Source organism: Lissotriton vulgaris, chromosome 9, assembly GCF_964263255.1.
Source record: "Lissotriton vulgaris chromosome 9, aLisVul1.2, whole genome shotgun sequence".
Taxonomy (NCBI): Eukaryota; Metazoa; Chordata; class Amphibia; order Caudata; family Salamandridae; genus Lissotriton; species Lissotriton vulgaris.
The window spans coordinates 1,142,681,096-1,142,699,268 of NC_141697.1; the positions used below are offsets into that span (position 1 = coordinate 1,142,681,096).

Below are 18,173 nucleotides of genomic sequence, written 5' to 3' on the forward strand. Positions count from 1 at the left end.
AAAACCTTCACTGGACCCTCAGGACCTAGCCAACTACAGGCCAATCTCCCTCCTCCCAGGAAACAGCAAAATCACGGAGAAACTAGTGAATAAAAAACTATCACTATTCCTAGAAAGTAACAACCTACTTAGGAACTCCCAGACAGGCTTCCGCCCAGGCCAGGGCACTGACACCGCCCTCCTGGCGGCAGTGGAGAAGGCCAGAAGCATTCTGGACACCGGAGGATCAGTGGCAGTGATCCTCCTGGACCTTAGTGCGGCCTTCGACACTGTCAATCACCAGGTTTTAACCCAGCATCTGAGAGACATTGGAGTGAGGGGCATGGCCCTGAAGTGGCTCATGTCATTCCTCAGTGGCCGCTCCTTCCAAGTCTGGGAGAATGACAGCCACTCCCCCGCGGTCCCCCTCCGCTGTGGAGTACCGCAGGGCTCGTCTCTTAGCCCGACGTTATTCAAAGTTTACATGTCTGCGTTGGAGGAACTGGTCACCCCGTTCGGTGTGACGATTATCAATTACGCCGACGACACCCAGCTGGTGGTGACCCTTTCACACCCTCACCAAGATCCTTCCGATCTCCACAGCTGTCTCACGGAAATCCACAGCTGGATGAACTCCTCAGCACTAAAACTTAACGGGTCCAAGACCGAAATCCTGCTGCTTGGACAGAAAGGGCCCTCCTTGCCGCCTAACATCTGGCCCGCCTTCTTAGGTGACCCCCCTGCCCCCAAGGAGGAGGTTAAGAGCCTAGGCGTATGGCTCGAGAAGGATCTGAGCTTCGGAACTCAGGCTAAAAAGACGGCGGGAATATTCTTCGGACTTCTCAGGGCATGCAGGAAGGTTCTCCCCCTGCTCCCCTCCACCTCCCGGAAACTGCTGATCCAGGGACTCATCTTGGCGAGGCTAGATCACAGCAATGCAATCTACTTGGGAGCCCCGGAAGCCACATTCAACACCCTGCAGAGAATTCAAAACGCCGCGGCCCGACTACTCACTCACACCCCGGCCAGATCATCGGCAAAGCCAGCATTGAAGCTTCTCCACTGGCTCCCAGTCAGAGAGAGGGTGGTCTTCAAGGCCCTCTGTCTGGCAGTAAACTTCTTCACAACAAAGGTCCACCCATTCTCAACAACTTCATCATTCCCTACAAAGCTACCAGGGCACTCCGGTCAAACCACGAGAACTTCATCACTGTTCATAGAGTAAAAAAAGCCCGGTCTGGAGGCCGCCGCTTTTCGGTACACACCGCTAAACATTGGAATAGTCTCCCCCGGAGACTAAGGACCGAACAAAACATCCTCCAGTTTAGGAAATCACTGAAAACTCTCCTCTTCCCCTGATCTCACCGTCCCTTCCGTTGCTGTTCCCTCCTGACTTCAGGTTCCAGCGCTGAGATGCTCAAGGGTTACTACGCGCTCTACAAAAACCTTAAATAAATAATAAATAAAATAATCATGCTAAAATTATCCAAACCTAGGTTATAACTAATATTCACAACATTGGAACATCTGTCACCCTTGCTGAATTTCCACTTAAGTGCACTTTTCTATTGGAAAATCCCACAAATCGGGGATCTATGAATAATGGTGTGATATTTATGAATGGAAAATACTTTTCCCACATCTAAATGCCATGCTGTTTTGAATGTTTTTGAAATATAGCCTGGAGCTAAGGAAGCGAGGGGCAGGGCAGTGTGTGAACTCAAGGGTCAAGAAGCTGCGAGGGCAGTGATTGATCAGAGACAAAAAGGAGCACAGGAGAAGGGGTAGTGTGTGAGGAGAAGGGACAGGGAGCTGTGAGGGCAGTGTGTGAGCAGAAGTGGTTGCGAGTGGAGACAGCATTGAGTCTTCAGATGGGGCACAAAAAAGAGGCAGTGTATGAACGGGGACAGTTTGTGAACAGAAATGGCAGAGAGGGCAACGAGTGTTCAGTGATGGCATGCAGCAGAGAAGGCACATAGCGCGAGCTCGACTCGCAGGTATCGGAGAGCATCAGTTACATAACACAAGGTCACTCCTGCCCCCCCCCTAATTCGAACCTGGCTCCCGCTCCCAAGGCGACAGCTCGGGCCACAACGCCACGTCCTGTACCATACTTCCTGTTTCCAACTGTGAAGTGCCAGAGATGCTCTCTCATTCAAAGTTGCAAGGGCATCAGCGCGTGCCGCACAAGAGGCATAAGGACAACACAGACACAGCAAGTGTGCTGTTTGTCCGGCCAAACGTCCGCATACAGCAGCACAGAAAGTACACAACACAATTAACAATTCAGAGGAGAGAAATGTCAAATATCAGGATAAAATCGATAAACGTGCATGGGAGTTACACCGCTGGCATTATTCTAAACCAAATAACAAAAAAAGTGTCGCTAAGAAAGCAGCAACACTTTAGCGCGGGGAGCGATGTGCGAAATAAACAGTCGTGCGAACAACACAAATCATACGTTACTTACTTCATTAAAGCAGCAAACACGCACCGCTGAGCGTAGTGCAAGTTGTGCGTTAATGACTCAAGTGTTTCCAGAACACAACAAACTCTCGCGGCAAACAGGCACCGCGGAAACGCATAAATAAATAAATACAAGAAAAGTGAAATGGCGCAGCCCACCCCTGCTCGGAGAAGGGAGTGGGTCGGGTCTGTGTCCTCACAGGGAGAGCAAGCAGGCTGGTGTGACGAAGGATGCCGGCCTGGAAAAAAAAAATTACACCGCCCACCGCCGCATGACGTGGCGGAAAGCCAAAAAATCGCAGGAACGCCCACGAATCTGCTTGCAGAATTACGAACAGATCTCTCTTCCAATGGCTAGTCTCCATTTATGGAGCTAGCCAATGGAAAGAGAGGGTGGGACAACACACACATACGGTGCGCAGCTTTCGACAGGCGAAACCTAAAAATTGCGAGGGGTATTTTGCTTCCTCATTTGTGCAATGTTATTCAAGTTAACTTTTGTTCAGTATTTAACAGAGACAACCACAAATATAGAATCAGTTGCATCGAGATTTTTTAATTGCATTTAAAATCTTCTCATATGTCTGTTATTGCACACTGTCCACTAAATATCAGTAGAATAGACTCAGTTGTGCAAGATATCTCTGTTGTGGGGTACTTTCAACCAAGGTGACATACCATTCTGATTCAGATGTTGCCTTAACTGAAATGTATCCTTTATCTAAGGATGTGCTAACAGAAAGAAGGAATGAATAGAGGTTTTTCTTTGTTTTTAGCATTTCCTCTAGCTGATTTAAAAGAACACAATCTCCACATGCCCGATGAATAAACTCTTTGTTACTGCAACATAATCACAATTTGGCAATTTGATTGTATCTTTATAGTAATAAAGTGCGCTTGTTTTAACAACAAACCAATTGGAATTACAACGGGCTTCTCACACAGAATTAACTATTTGGCATCTAGTGTGACATATACACAATTTGTCCAATATTTGCGTTCAGCAGACTTCCATATAAAATTCAATTCAGTTTATTAAATGTCACTTAAACTATCAAAAACAGCAATATAATACAATATTTACAAACCAATGTGGTTAAAAAATTCTAAAATAAATACTGTATAAAAACCATAATACCATAATGCATCACACATTCCATGCCAGATGCAAGTTTTCATTAAGACTATAAAAATCCACACTGCTAAATGATCTAGGCTCTTTTTAAACACCAAGTCGTAATTATGCTCATGTTAACTGAACCTCAACAGTCTGCCTCATCACTGGTGGCCTCACATTTCTTGATAGAATCCTACACAGCTGTACACCAATTGTTGTCTCTACTGTACCTGCTGTTTCCTCAAAATAAACCTAGAAGCACAATTATTCTCTTCCTCAAACACGCAAAACTATTTCTCTCCACAAACAATTGATTTTGTTCTGCATCATATGCTAATAATGTCCTATTCTTCAAAATATGTTTGATCTGTCTGGCTGTGGTGAATTTATTAACAAACATTATTGTATTTTACAGTTGCTACTGATTTCTCAATTTCAGCAAGGCGTGTCTCTTAAATACCGATACTTTGGACGACATCTGCTCACGACATCACTTATACATCACTTCTACATTAATTAGCTTGGGTTGACCCCTCTAAATCTTAGCAGCTAGCTCTTCAACAAACCATTTGAGGTGCATTAGCCCTTTGGCTATTGGGGTTAAGCATGGGCGAATTTTGCGAATCTCGCGTTCGCGAATTTTGCGGATTTGCGAACTCGCAATCCGCAAAATCCGCGAATTCTCGCGAATTTGCAGATTTTTTTTGTGTGTGTTTGCGCGGGTTTCTGCCAGTGCGCGAGGGTTTTGTACAATGTCGCAAATTGCGAACTTACCTGTCGGGTCGCAAGTTTCGCGAACTTGTTGTTTCTACGTGTCCAGCCTGTTTGGGACACTCTTCTTCATCACTGCCACTCTCTGTCACCACTGCCACTCTCTGACTACTCATGCCACCCTCTGGCCCACCCATGCCACCCTCTGTTTCATCACAGCACCCTCTGGTTGTCCAGTCAGTGTACATTATTGTGGCAACGCAAGCACACCTTCCCTGCCTCAAGTGACCTGAATTAATTTGGGGCTGATTAATGTGTCACAGAATATTTTTTTAGCTGGCACCTGCTTCCTTAGTGCTTCCTGATTAGTGATCTTTTGCACTTGCTAAGTGCTTTCATTGTTGCAAAATTAGTTACAACACCTGCCCTGCCCCAACTGACAATAATGAATTAGGGGCTGATTAATGGATTTGAACTTCCAGCCTGGCTCCTGCTTGTCTCCCTTAGCTGTAATTCAGGACCTTTGTGGCATATGTGTAACTATTCTGAGGTTCAGAGCAGGGTCACATAATAGTTGCAACTGGCAACTGAACTCTGGAGGGGCCCCTCAGGAAGCACTACAGGAAATGGCTACTAATGATGAGCCTGAACTTTTGAACCTGGTAAGTAGTTTCAGTTTTGCTAAGATCGTATTTCTGCAATTTTGCACTTATTCGCGGGGCGCGAAGTTGTACTGGGAAGCCGCGAACAGTGCGAACAGTGCGAGCAAAATCCGCTGCTCGCGGATTTGCGGATTTTGCGGGAGATTCGCGAATCTCGCGGATTGCGAATTTACCGAAAATCCGCAAAATCCGCGAGCGAAACGGATTTTCCGCCCATGCTTAATTGGGGTGTCTATGTACTCTAGTGCCAGATATTCTTCCCACTATTTCCACACATTTTGTGCAAATTTTTGAGAGGAACTTTTATCAGAGCCTTTTAACTTCTAGGAGCCAGAGTGCTTTTGGTGAAGGCAGTCACAGAGACAGCTAGGATCTCCACATGGACTACAACTTGTTGTAGCCAGAAAGGTCATTAAACCACCTTCTTTCAATGAGATACAAAAATAAGGCATCAAAAACAGAAAAAGAGCAACTGTATTGTGGCTACCTTTTATTACACTTGCAATTCACATGATACATATCACCTTGTCTCTTAGTTTTTAAAGGTAACCTTTATAAGTGTGCTGAATAGTTCTTGAAATGCTTTCCTCCCTTTGCTGTGGCATCAGTCACCCTACAATCACTGTTGGTTGAGTCTCAATCCAGACCTGTTTGGAGCATCCCCACTGTAATCAACCCTGTCACTCTTTACCGCAAGAAATATTTACTTGAACCCCATCCAAGGTACACATTCAATACCTTGAATGTGTTTTGGCAGCAATAATATTTGACACCAAAGGTCTCGGATTAAATATATGTGCCAGATTACTCCTCCTATATTTGTGATCAGTTAATTGAATTTGAAATTCAGAATATTTGCTCAGTTTCTCTAGCTGTGCCCTAAGTCTCCAAGTGGTCTTTTATGTTTATTTGCATATTGTATTATGAACAGTGTTGTCCTCTCCTACAAGCAGTAGTAGTTTTACTGAAACCAATTCGCTGTTGCTAGCCCAAGTATTTCAAGTAGCGGGTGTCCAGTTTTGCAGTAGCATAGGAATGACGAGTTGTGCCTTTTACAGAGAATTTGGTGCCAGTACATTTCTGTAGACATAACCCCTTATCACTGCTTATCTCTGCCATGGATGCACGGCCTTCTTTTTGTACACATTAAGGGTAGCAGTTAAGGGGCGACCTTCAAGCTTCCTGCTAAATCCTCCGACTGCCCCTGAATTTTCTTTGTTAATTTACTGTAGTTCTTCCGAGGCACCCAGTTCGACCGTGGACAGTGTAGAAATAGTATTGAGAAATGCTTGATTGCTTCGAACACGCTTCACGATTGTGTAATGAAACCAAATCAAATAAATAAGTCAAATAAAGCATGTTGGAGCCTCAAATCAATATCTAGCAAAGTTGCTACCAGAGTAAAGACTCTTGCAAGTGTAGTTTTAAATCTACTCCTGCCTTTCAGTTTGCATGTGGTCAGACCTTTTGCATTCGGTGACCGGTGTTGCCTTATGTTGTAGGCCCGGTATGCACCCCTTTATGTTTCCCCTCTTTTGTAATGTATTGCATCAGTATTTATATAGTGCGAACCTAGCTAGGAAGCAGGGAAGAGCTGTACATCAAGTTGGGATTACAGAGATCCATTGTAAACTCATTTAGGATCAGAGAGATTAAATGAATTGTAAAGAATCACACAGTGGCGCCAAGGGCTGAGGCTGAGATTTGAACTCAAGCCTCAAAGTTGGCAGCCCTAGCCACTAAGCCACATTTTTTTTTCGATCTAACATTGTATACAATAATATTATGTAATGTAATCTAATGTAATTTGTACTCTAATTCTCATCTTCTAATCTCTCAAAGGGAGGAATATTTTTTTAATTTTATTTATGTTGCTTGCTTGCATTCATCCGTGTAATATGTGCCTGGATGCAGTCCTGCCTGCAGCACGGAAAACCCAATAATATCTGGTTCAATGAAGTTATAACCTGCGCTTGACTCTAAAATTGATTCTTGTTTTCAGTGCATTATGAAAAAGGATTGTGTGGTTATGGTGTGTCCAATACCACTCATGAAAGGACCAGAGAATATTTAAAGAGCGGCTAGGGATGAACTGAAAAGTATAATGCGCATACTTTGTGATGGTGGTGCATATATTACTCATGGATAGTAGAAATGCAAATATAGCATTTCAATGGAGTGCAAAATAAAGCCACTCAAAATGGAAAACAGGGGCTTACTTATTCTTGCTCACCTCAGAACAGGTTATGCATCAATTGAATTTTGCCCTATTTGGAACTGTGATACTTAGTGCGGAAGCCCTTAAAGTATGCCATGGACGTACCTTTTTTTTTTTCTAGTTTAGGCACACCAAAATAGACTACTTTTGATTGCACCGAGTATTGATATTTCCCTTGTGTGTTCCTAATTCATTCTGGAGCTGAAGCAGAAGGCTAGGAAACGCCGCAACCCTGTATCAAGAGATGCTCCACTTGGGGTGGCTGGATTAGAACTCATTTACGATGGCTTGAGAAGTGGGAATATAGGCACGAGTCCTCCTAAAGGAGACTTGTTCCTTTACCCTAGGGCCACTGCACCTATGCACTGGGTAAGGAGACAATTATGTGGCAGGATTGACTATGCATCAAGAGAAGACTAGGTATTATGGTGTGTAATTGGCACATTTTGTGATGGTATTGCTTTCTTATTTAGTCATTATTTCACAGGTTAACATGGTCTCGACAAAGGTTTAACCTCATACGTAGCCGTTTAATACACAAATACAAAATAAGCAACAGAAAGGGGAGCAGTCAAAGTTTGCAAAGGGCCTTCCACAGCGCAGCAATATGCATTGGCGTGTTTTTTCTTTTTAGTAACTTTTGACGCGTTTGAGAGAGAGAGAGAGATAAAATCTGCAGATTAATCAGTAGAGGATGGGTTATGTGGCAAATGTTGGAAATCATAATTAGTCGAAAAATGCCACATCCACAATTATACATAATTCCTTTGCAGAAGCTTATATGGTTAGAATACCGAGGAGCAGGTTTTTTTCCCGCAATGTGTTAAACCCATTTATTTTGTGGCGATTCGGGACAAGTTGTTGTGATTTGATTTCTGAAAATTCCTTCTTAAATCTGAGTTTGCATAAAAAATTGTTTGGTACGTGCTTGGTTTGATAGGAAAATTAGGTTCAAATTAACTTGCTTAAACTCAAATTAAATGCAATATGGTATCGTTTGGCCAGCTTTATTCTGTAAGGCTTTGATTATGAGATTCTTTGTAATTCCTATGGAGACCTTCATAGCAAATATTTAGACCCTTCAGAGGTTAAAGCCCGTGTTAAACCCGCACACCCACTTCTTGTCACCCGGGAACTTCAACTGCTTTCTGGTGAAAATCTGGGGGAGAATGATACACAGGGTCTACAAGTCTACAATCTGTGTAAATTCCTGTTTGTGGATTGAAATTCCTAACTAGGAGTGTTGGTGCTAAAATGTGCTTTAGTCCAATTATGAGCTGCATTGTTTGTGTGCATCTTTGCTTTAAATCTGTAGATATATCTAACAGTGCTCCGTTTGCAGTCAGATCGGTATCCATTTAATTTCTTTAAATTTTTTATGTGTGTTTTTTTTTGACCGTCCAACATAGACATTGTGTATAAGGGTGTGCCACCATCAGCATTTTGTAAAAGGAACAGTTTCAGTCTGTTTCTGGCATTGCTCATTCTGGCCCCAGAAGCCATGATACACTGTTTTGATTCATTTTGTTGAAGTGAGGGCATACTGTCTGATCTGGAGTCAGGCTGGCAGCTTATTGGTCAATTCTTTTCCTTTGCGTCAGCCGCTTGACCTTTGGTTCACTTGCAGTACTTTCTAATATTTAGCTCACTAACCAGAGCCGCGCGTTTTCCCCACAAGTAGTCCAGCGTATTAGAGCAACAATAAGGTTGTATTAACCCCTTCGATGCTTGTGACGGAACCATTCCGTCATCAGTCACGGTTGAGCTGTGCTGATGACGGAATGGTTCCGTCATGACCACACCCAGTTATGGAATGTCCAGCACCGGGGGGGAAATCGGGGCAGCAATCAAGGTGTTAAAAAGCCAGATGTTTTGCCTCCATAGTTTTGAATGATTTAGCAACGCTGAATTTTGTGTTTTTCAGGATCACTCTATGTGTTTCCCTTTTATTTGGTCTGGCAGATTCGACTTCAGCTGTCACTCGAAGCTAGAGAGCGTGGCAAAAGGTTAGACCGCCTCAGCTATTTGTTGTGTTTAGTGCCATTGATGTAGGGATCATCTCACATTGGTAAGCCACTGGTTGCTTGTATGTCATTCACGATGCATACAGTTTTGATGTGCTCTAGCCAGTTGCCAATTGATCGTTTTTAGCCAATAGGACCAATGCGTTGCATTGATGTTTCAAGGAGAGGAACTCTATTTACGCAAGCTACAAACAGCATCACACACCCCCCATCACTTTCTGCGCGTCATGAAAAGAGGGCTGCCATTGTTGTGGATGCAAGGCCTAATGAGTTTGCTAATGTAAATGAATGTTTCAATCTCTAGGAAACAGAATTGTTGCTCCCATGATACCCAACATTTGGAAACATGAAACAGCCCAGAAGTGTTTGACTGTTTTGTTTTAAAACAGCAACAAATATGAGCGAGATTTAGTGTCAAACCCTCAAATAAGGAGTGGATAGAAAAAAAGGCAAAAAATTACCTTCACTAATTTTGGTTGCTAAAAGTATTCTTGCGAATAAAATATTAATTGTAATTGTCTTGGATAATCTACATCCATGAAATTCCATTCTCATCTCAAGTTAGAAGACGTGGTAAAACAGTAATCAATCTCAAAATGTTAAGAAATCCTATGTATCCATCAAAATAGAGGGGTGTTTGAGCGACAGTGAAGGTACATACATTGAAAGCGCATTAAACAAATGGGACACTGTGTCAGTAACAGGAATTAATTGTTATGTCAAATATAGGAGAGGACAAGAAGGAGTTGCTTCTTGCTGCTTACATTTGAGAGCTTCATTAGAATTTGGAGGGTGGGGTATGTCCATCGGTATGGCAAAGTAGTTTACTCCTGCCAAACCTAAGCTCCTCCGCCCAGCAAATGTATTATTGTCCTCCAGCCCTGTGGACAACTCTAAAGATTGGAAGGAAACCAATGTCACAGTGGTTTGTATTAATGTTGTCAAAGTTTGACATATCAATTATGATGGCCACCTGTCAAACTTCTACCACATTGTATTTTTCCCAGAAACTTTCCCCTCAGTAGTTTTTGAGGTATCACTATTAAATTTTCGCATGGAAATTGCACAGGGCAAATGCATTTTGAGACCAAACCCTTTTTCTCATTCCCTGCTTGATGGATCATCCCATAATTTTTGCACCTTTTGAATCTTCACAAAACTGTCCCAAAAAAAAGGTCATCAATCTCCGCTCCCTCCTCGAAGGTTTTGGGTTGATCTGTCAAGCAGGGGATGAGAAAAAGTGCGGTCCCAAAACACGTCCCCTCCTGTGCAACTTCAATGGGAATTTCTGAACATCAATCAAGAGAAAAAGGCTGAACAGAATTACACCCCACCCAGTCCTGTGGACCATTCCCTGGGCCCAAAAGTGGAAAAGAAAATGTTTGGAGGTTGCTCTGATCCTGCGGAACTCATGAGGGAGCCACGAGGGCCTGGGAAAATGAATTACCAAAAAAATATGAGGTGGGGGTCGGGGAGGGGTGGGGGGCTTGGCCTCCACTTAGGATTGGGCTCCGGTGCTAACTGAACCCTAGAAATTCATTGAAAAAAACAAAAGTTAAAATGATATCTTAGTGAGGCATTGTAAAAATATCGCACTTTCCATAAAAAAAAAAGAAGCCTCCGAAATGTATTGAAATAACCAAATTTTAAAGTGACATTATAGTTAGGTGAACATGTCAGAACTTGTTCCCCCAAAATGCTCTACTTATGACCTCTCAAAGTGTATATTGGTTGTGTAGGGCACTGGGCATGGTAGGGAACAAATTCCAGTTTGCTCATTAAAATATGACGGGAAATTTCAGTGTTTTTTTGAGTTTAAAATGTTACTTTTTGTACTGTCATTTTCATCTAACTATAACATCACTTTAAGCTATGTGTTTTTCAGTGAATTTCTGAGGTTATTTTAGTGCTGCTCTCACAGCTGGCATTCTTTCAAATAGTCCCTTAGCATTCAGACTTAATAGTCTAAAGTTGACCAACATAATAATCCTTGAAATAATCAACATTGAAAATAATGACACTTAAAACGGAGTAAATTAAACATATAACTTGTACTACTACTTACAAATTGTTGAATGATTTGAGAAATAAGTGGGCCCTTATTCCCTTATTGTGTATAATGTATAATGTATGCTGATGTAAATAGCCTGGTGCTATTACTTTTTTGCTAGATTTACTGGTTTCAGCTACTGGACTTGCCTTTTATGAATCAGTTTTATATTAACAAAATGTTTCAGTTATTGCCCGAAGCAATCACATATCACGAGGCAAGCTGAGAGTGATGGGCATTCCAAGCAACCCCGAAGAAACCAGTATACAAAGAAACTAAAATAGAGAAGTCTTTGGTCAGCAGCTAAAAATAGGGACAATTTTAATTGGCGATGCAGATTCTGCTTAGGAAAATGCAGATTTCTCAGCCCCCCCTTGATTTCCAAAGCCCCTGTAGATTTTGATCTCTTTGCAAATTTTCTTCAAATTTATAAACTTTTGGAAATTATTTGCATGTTTTAACTTTGCCTGAATGTCAATATAAGGAAAATCTGGAATAATTGGGGCTACAGTGGCAGCTACTGATATAGCTGAGCAACACTGAGGCCATGGTCTTGGGACTTTAACCCCTTCGATGCGGCCGCGATTCCCCTGGTGTGCTGTAAACAGCACGAACATGGGCGGGCCGTGACGAACTCCAGCCGTCATCAGCACACGAGCACCGTAGTGCATGACGGCTGGGGTTCGTCATGAGCATGGAAGGGGTTAAAAATCAGTTGAGCAGAGTTCTAGGCTGGACTGATCAGTGGGCAATTGCATAGCAAATGTTTGCTGATGAACCACTCAGCCCAGGTCCCTCGGTCACCATAAGTCCCTCACACCCTGTGGCTGTATACAGTAAGCATTTGTTTCCTGTTAGCTAAATTTAAATGTAAAGGGAGGGAGCTGAGAAAAGGTGTGTGAGCATCTGAAAATCCTGTTGTTAAAAGGATGGCATTGTGTGAATGGAACCTACACGTTGCTACCTCTAGTGATGAACGTCCAGACACACAGCATGAGGCAATTCGTTTTTTGTTATGTTTTTGAGGCATTTAGAGAAGTTGAAAATAAACACTGCGTCTGCAGTTTGATGTGAATGTTTCATTATTATTGGCATTGGTCGAAAAAGCATTGATTGGATTATTCACCATCATCTTCCAAGAGAAATGTGAAAATATTTGCTCAGATTCCCATATGCAAATTTTGAACACCTTGCTATAAGATGCTGAACAGATGTCGCATTCAAGCATCAGTCTCAAACAAATACTTTACTTAATATGTTTCAATGAGGACCTTGAATTACCATTCTTGGCAAACCAAGTGTTGTTGAAGAATCTTATCTTCCTCAGCAGACTTACCATGATTTTGAAGGAAAAAATGTATTTAAAGTTTCTCTAAAACCCAGAATAGACCAAGAGCTCATTGTCTGCTCCTATTTAACTAGTAAGCTGGCACACTGAGTATATCTGAGTTTGGCACCCACACCCTTTTACCCTGGCCAACCCATTTTCTTTGTGTTCATCTGTACCACTTTGAATCCGCACACTGTTGGAAGTGGAAGTGGTTGGTGTATTCATACAACTTAAGAACTCAGCTGAAAGCTCTAGGAACACAGATACAACTTTGTAAATAATGAGGATATCAAAATGGTAAGATTGAAAGAGCTGAACAGTCCAATTAAGAGGTATCCATTTGCTTCAAGGGCAGGGAATGGTGGCTTATATTATTCATTAGGCTGATGACACTCGAGCAGCAAAGCAAAACAAAAACTTCAGCAGACAGCGTGAAGTTCGATATTGTTTTCGGTTGTACTGTGGCCTCGTGTTGTTGTGCTACACTGACTTCCAACTTGGATCCTTGCTCATAGGTTGAATCTTCTGCTTTTGAATGGATGTTTCCAAGGGGATGTTTATGCTTGTTGTTTTTACAACATCCTCAAGTGTTTTCATGAAAAACATACTCCACCCCTTTTTAATGTGGTGTGTTACCAACTGAATTAAAAGTGCAATCAAGAGGCCCTAATGATGGATCCAATATGTATCGAAGAGGAAAGCCAACAGAAAGGGCTCTTGGAAAGATCAAAAGTCATATAACAGATGTCACATTTAAACAGATCATCTTATATTAATATTTTGCGTCCGGTCTGTACATATATTCTTATCTCATTAGGATCGTACATTTGCTCTGTTTATACACTGAGTATATAAACAAGTGTCTCCTGTTTATAACTAGTTTAACCATATTACTCCCTCCTTCCCTACTCTACAACAATTGGAACATACAATAATAGGGCCTTTTTACAGAACAGTAATCAAACATTGGTCCATAGATAGCAGCATAGTAACATAAGTCCGTGCAGAACAGAGCCTACAGTTTTTGCATAAGCATTTCTTCCATAAGCATTTCTTCCATAAGCATTTCTTCCATATCGTCATCTTGCTACACTGCATGCTATGGTCACTTCAGTATTGAAGTAGTTTTATAAGTTGGACATAACACAGGGTCACTGGGACTCCGTTACAGAAATTTCAACAGTGAACCGCAGACTGTGTGAAAATTGTGGTAGCCATCATCTAAGGCGAATGAGAGTTTTATCTATAGCTAATAAATTCCAGATACGATATTACCACAATCTGGAGGGATACTTTTTCTTCCAATGGGTTGCCACTGAAATCTGTGCTGCCCTCAGATTGTTTCTCTGTAATATTCTGTTAGGGTTAGTTTGATGCTTAAGCATATTAGAGTGGAAGCCGACCAACATCCGTTTCATGGCAGCGAGGATTGCTGCCCAGAATGGCTCAATTTGTGGTAAACTCCACCAAATATGTCTAAAATCCCTTTCTGGATTACAACCTCTCCAGCATTGAATGCTAGTCTGGGGTTAAAATGTATTCAGTTTCAACAAGTGTAGGTGCTCATCCCATACAAAGTTGTAGTTGACTACCCTCCCAAACATGCTGTGAGTGTTAGGCCCCTTCATTTGATTTCTGTCTCTCCACTAAGGAGTGTAGGCCCGTGGAATCTATAAGGCTATATAGTAGGGGTAACTTCATTTAAGACATTATTGAGAGTGTAAATTTGCCACATTGTTTTTCCAACAGCTTTCAACAATTTCTCTAGAGCCGGGGACCCCACAGCCTAAGCAAACAATTCCCCAAATATTGTAATATTGTAATATTCATTTAGTTTAAACCACAATAAAATTTGAAAGAGTCTTTACATTTTCAGTTTTATTTATTTATTTGTATATACTTTATTCATTTGTTTTATTAATTTTAATATTATTTAATTTTGTAAAACAGTCGTGGACTCCCTGAAGAGGCATTGTGGACCTTCAGAGGTTCCTGGACCACAGGTTATGCACCACAGGTTATGCTCCACTGCTTTGGAGGGGTTAGGGCCCTGCTGCTGCTTTGTTTACTGGGCGCATTAGCTGGTGAATTTCAGTGTTTTTTAGAGTTTAAAATGTTATGTTTCACTTGGCATTTTCACCTAAATATGATGTCACTTTAACTGTTGGTTTTTCCCAGTGAAAATATATGTGTCTAAATATATACATTTGTTTTCACTGCAAATATCCCTACTTTAAAGTAATGTTAAACTTAGTTGTTGAAAGAAGAGAAAAACTAACATTAAAAAAAAATCACTCAAATCCGCCAGTTAGTCAGTTCACTGTTAAGTGCGACCCCGTCATGTACTGCTTAAGACCCCTCAAGACCTTGGGGACAGTGGTACTCATTTGTAATTTGAGAAATATATATTTTTTGAATACCTAATCGGTGATGTGATTTAACATATCATGAGTGATGTAATATGTGAGGTCATAGAGTGTGGGCTCTCTTTGCTGTAGGATATCTGTACAAAGATGTACTTGTCTCAAGAGTTTGGTCATATACCAAAGTCCTTTTTCACATTCTTTAAGTTGGACCATTAGTAGTTTGGTGCTTCTGTGTATATTTATTTATTTATGTATAAAGTGTTATATAGCGCGAACATGACTCAAGAGGGTATCAGAGCTCTTTACATTACACAGATTTGAAACATTAGATGATTGGGGTAATATACATACATTCGTTCTAATTCAATTCCCCATGCTCTGTAGAACTCTATTCCTCACTCCTGCACTTGACTTAGTCTAACCAACCATTCAACAGAGATGATTCTATGAGTGAGTGAACTTTATATAGTCAATTATACACTGCACTATGTTTAAAGAGAGAGCGGGTATGTACTCAACGAGAAAGATATTATGTAAAAGTATTGGTGTCCGTAAATGATCATTTGCGAAAGGAAAGACAATGGTGAATAAGTATTACAATCACTGTCGAAAAGAGAAATTATGCAGTTCACCCCAAAATGGACTGCTTGTTACTGTGGAATTGACAAGTGGCTCACTGATGTCACTTGATAGCCTGGTAGCCCTGCTACTTTACCTTCAGGAAACTATGCAGGGGCATGCTTTTTAAGGACATAAATGGAGCATTCTAGAGTGATCTACATGTAGAGAGGTTGGGTGATGTGTCTGAGGACTAGAGACATGCTCCAACCATGGCGCATCAGGCCAGTGCAGCATGAAGATACTGAGTCTGACCGGAAAGTAGTGATGCGAGAAGCACTATCAGTCTAAGAAAACAACCTGAATGTTGTACAGATGCCAATTACTTTGTCCATCAAATCAAGGCCATCACTGCATACCACGAAAAGTTTGTGTCTCATATGCTCACATGTGCGTTGTACTGGTTAAAGTAGTTTGGCTGGTCTTGCCGGAGATCTTCATCAGTGCTAAAGCATCATTGCCATTAGTTTGGCTCAGGTAGTGCAGTTACTTTCCATTGAGAAACCACTGTTGAGCATGCATGTGTGGAAGCGAAGAGTGCTGGTTAGTGTGACCCATCTGTGGGGATTTGGTTGACGTGCATGGGCTCCAGGGTAGGGTTCCAGTTAGGTTGCAGCGTGAATCACATTAAGGCATGGAGAGTGACAGTAGAGGTGAGAGGAGCACCAAAGTCACAGACTTTTTCAGTACTAGAAAACACCCTTTATGTTGTGGGCAGCAATATCCTCAATCTGACCAAAAAAATAAGTTGACAATAAAACAGTATTCTGACTCATTTCTGTACCTTTGCTATCATGACCAGTCGAGTTTCTGCCTACAATGTACAGGTCTCTTGCATTGGCGCGGTGAGAAGCAGTGCTCATTGAGAGAAAGAATATTTTATTTCCTCTCTGCTATTCTTTCCAATTAAATGTATTGGTGCCTTCAAAGTGCAAAAAGAAGTGGCAAAGGCAAATTTACAACATGTGGTGAGTTCATAGTGATTAGTCAATATGGCACATAATCATGAATTAGAAGAAACCTTGTGAGTTTTGTTACTATATACCCTCCCAATTGTTGATCCACCCTGCCCCACCCCCAATCAAGACCCTTTTAAATCAGTAACTGCCGCATTCTGAGTGTTGTGTTAAGTTTGGAATCAGGTGGAAATGGTAACTTGTGTGGCCCAAACAATGTAGCATGTGGAATACCATACGGCAAACCCAGTTGCACGTTAATCCCGATTACTGATGGATAAAATGACAGGGGCGGTGTAGAAACTGCTCACAAACATAGAGTAACCAATTTCCACCAGGTGTGTTTTGCACTCAGTTTTCCCTGGCACTAAAAGACAATAAAGTCCTAAAAATTGATGAACATCCAACTATGCAAAAACCTAGCCATGGCGCATTTAAACAGGCATCCACAAAACCAGAACAGAAGGAAGAATTCTTCAATTGGATAAACGTGTAGAAAAGTTAACTGCTCACTAACCTCGAAAGTGTTTATTTTTCTCTCATTCAAACACCATCCTTATTCTTTCGGGATTAAGATATCAAAATAACATCAAATGTAATCAAATCCAAACATTGCTATGCAACACGAAACCCGAGGTTCTCGAAGGAATTTATTCACCCCAATTACTGAGGGTCTGAAAACAGCTAGTATTACTTGGCGCCATTAGTTAGCACGAAAGGCCTTAAGGGACAGTAACGCCCTTCTCGTGAGTTATTTCCCGTATGTACAACAATTTAGGAAAACTGAGGCCCATCGGTGTCTAACCGCTAATTTGTTTTTTCTTCTAAATGTGACCATATCACAGTGATTTCGAATGATGGCTTTAGCTGTAACCCTAAGCGCTGGGCAAGGGTCTCAAGAGAATTGTTGAACTAATTAAAGTAATAAGTTATGTCTTGGAGTTGTATCTGGGTGGTAATTGCTGTGAGTTAAAATAATAGGCCTGTGAATAGGAACACATTTCACTCCAGTTGTACAGTATTTCTAATCTGTTTATTTCAGAGTATCAAATGCCAGACCCTTGCACAAACCTGCCACGTGACCACTGCATCCTTACCCCCTCACAGGATCAGCTCGGTACTGGCTGACCTAGGGCTCTCCTCATATTTACCTTGATGCAAAGGTGCAAATAATCTTCATCATTTAAGGTGATATATGTAGCAAAGCTCTCAGATGTGTCCAGAAGGCAACATGTCAGCACTTTCTAAAACTCTAACAATAGCTGTAGTAATAATAATACTATTCGTAAATCCAGTCATACGCTACACATTTTCAACACTAGGCAGTTTCCCCTTATGTAACATGTCCAACAAAACACCCCAACAAAAAATATTTGTACCCAGGCACGACATCAGAACTCACACAATGTTATCCTGTCAGGAGACACAACCCTGGTAGATTTTGAATTGACCCCAACATGAGAAAAAAACTTCATTTCCTTAGGTTTTTTGTTTGTTTTCTTTTCTTGCACTCAAACTTTCCCCTCAGTTACTCATCACTTCTTGTATGTAAATGCACCGCAGGCTTGTCTCCGAGCTACTTAAAGCTACATATGCCACCCCTTAATTTTGGGACTCATTGTCATTCTTCGTTTTATCATGTTTCTGTTTGTTTGTTTTCTTTACTGGTGTTCATT

At 41.5% G+C, this 18,173-nt stretch overlaps 1 protein-coding gene across 1 annotated transcript in view; it reads left to right on the forward strand.

Moving 5' to 3' along the window:
* Nucleotides 1-18,173, forward strand: part of SFMBT1 (Scm like with four mbt domains 1) — a 433,177-nt gene that overhangs the window by 71,346 nt on the left and 343,658 nt on the right. The gene's annotated exons all lie outside the window — the stretch shown is intronic.